This window comes from Engraulis encrasicolus, chromosome 13, assembly GCF_034702125.1.
Source record: "Engraulis encrasicolus isolate BLACKSEA-1 chromosome 13, IST_EnEncr_1.0, whole genome shotgun sequence".
NCBI lineage: Eukaryota > Metazoa > Chordata > Actinopteri > Clupeiformes > Engraulidae > Engraulis > Engraulis encrasicolus.
This window is the reverse complement of record NC_085869.1, coordinates 9,837,063-9,839,562: the sequence shown is the minus strand read 5'-3', so window position 1 is coordinate 9,839,562 and position 2,500 is coordinate 9,837,063.

The window sequence follows — 2,500 nt, the reverse complement described above, 5'->3', positions numbered from 1 at the left end:
CACAGTGGGGAGACTACCTGCCTATGAACAGAGCAGTTAGACTGGGATTCTCTGTACTGTTTCCACCTCCCCTGGTTTTCCCTGATTGTTCTGATTTTTAATGGTCTGTTTAGGTAAAAAATGTTTTCCCTGGGCACTGAATGAGCGAAATCAATGTCTACAAGGGTCGATTATTGTTGAAATGTCTAGGGTTTTCTTGCTAGACAGAGGTGACAACCCCAGAACCCCTCCAAGAGCTGGTCGAATTTTAAAACTTGGCAACACTCGCCACCTAGTGGTCTTTAGAAGAACTTCAATTTTTTTGTGTGTTTCCTTTTGTATGCATCAAGATATGCCTAATGTAGGCCCACTTAAAGTGTATTGCTGTTAGCAAACACACTGGGTGCATTCCTATATGCAGACTTCTGTCCTCCACTTGTGTTTGTGGCCTCGCGTTTTGCTGACGCCACGCCTCTGTGGAGAAAACAATAACATTTCCCCGCTGTCAGCCGAGCCACCACAACTTTTGGGGGACTGTTCTTCATTCACTGCCCTGATTGCAAATGAGAAAACGACATTATTAGAATTGTACTTTTGCAAGATATTGAATTCATTTTCTCTCGTCAGTGACGTCATCATGAGGTCACAAGCAGGCAAGTGAGCAAGGGAGGACAGGAGTCTGCATATTGGAATCCACCCGTCTACTGTCTGAGTGAAAGGCATTTAATGGTTAAAAACACGTGCCATTTGCTTCCTCAACCTTGTGCTACTTTAAAAACAAACTGTCCTGAAAAGCTATCAATGGTTGTTCTCTTTTAGATCTGTTATTAAAGTTAAAGTATTAAGTAATTTTGAGATTTGGACATTATTCAATGATGGAGTTGGTGATTTTTATATGTAATGTTGTGTAGATCGATTTTTCACTTTTTGTGGAGACGTGCTCAGATGTATGTGAGGGTGTTTGTGAGGTGTTCTATGAATGTATGTTATTGCCAATCCCGATCTCATTGATCACCTCTCCCACACTAACTGTTAGAAAGAACGTGCTTTCAATGGCTTGATTTGTTTCGCTTTTCTTTTCTTTTACGGATTTTTCTTTTCTTTTACGGATTTTTTTTTAAATACACATTGAAGGAAGAGTTGTATGTCTTCAGGTCACAACCTTGCATTTGTACAAAATAAATATTTGTATTGAGTATTTTATTCTGTTTATTCCAGCTGTTGTTTTTTACAGGTGTGTGTGTGTGTGTGTGTGTGCGTGCGTGTGTGTGTGCGTGCATATGTGTGTTTGTGTGTTTGCGCGCGTGTGTGTGTGTGCATGCGCGCCTGTGTGCAATGCATGCATGCATGTTTGTGTGTGTGAGTGTTTGTGTGTGTATTTGCACATAATCAGATCAGGCTATCAGGGCTTATGTTAATATGCCATATCTTGCTTGCGGTATCAGTATTGTATGCTTGTGTGTATGAATCTATTGGGGCCGTACCGTACGACAACAGAAATCAAGTTATAATCGCAAAATAGCAATTACACATTACAGTAAACTGCTAAACTGTAATATTTGTGAATACAGGCTACCCAGCGAAGCATTTAATAGCTTTCTTATAGCACAACAAAAGATTCCCTCGCACCAACTAACATTCCATTTATAATAAAAATTGGATTTTTTTTCCAAGATGAATCGAGAAGCGGCAAGTCGAATAGAGCTACTTCTTTTTAATAATTGGACATCAGCTTGGAGTACAATGTGGAATAAATATAGGCATGATTTCAGTTCAATTGGCTGGCTGGCCTTCCCTGTGTTTAGCGGAGGGCAAGATAGCGACGTGCTTTGCCTGGAGGACAGGAATGAAGTAGCCTAAGTCGCATGCAGCGCATGTACACAGGGGCGTAGCAGGAAATTCTGGGCCCTATGTGCAATCAGCTCCAATGGACCCCCCCTAGCCATATATCTACATAATACATCACATTATTATTACATTACATTGCACTTAGCTGTCGCTTTCATTTATTCAAAGCGACTTCCAGTTATTATTTTTCAGGTTATTGGTTACCGTCCCTTGAGCAATGTGGGATTAGGTACCTTGCTCAAGGGCACTTCAGCCATGGATGGAGATGTAGGGAGAGGTCAGGGGGGATTTGAACCTGCAACCCCTAGATTGAAAGACCAACTCTCTAAGTAACCACTAGGCCACGGATGCCTAGTGACATAAATCAGACTCTGTGTGGGCCCCCTATATACATGGGGCCCTGGTAAGTCAGTCACACTTTACCCCCCCTGTACAACCCCCCTGCATGTACAGGATCTCTCTCGTCCTCTTTTGCCATCGAGAGCATCAATTCATGTTTCCCTAATCCCCCTCTTCCCCATTCCACGGCCACTGAACGAGATGAGATTTCACGGAAAAGGGAAATGGGTGGATAAAAAAAGTGTCGGAGCAGAGGAAAGTGGGAAAATGGATAAGTGAGTGAGGTATTTGCATGCACATAGATTACCTCATTTTGGGGCTGCTAGCTTGCTTG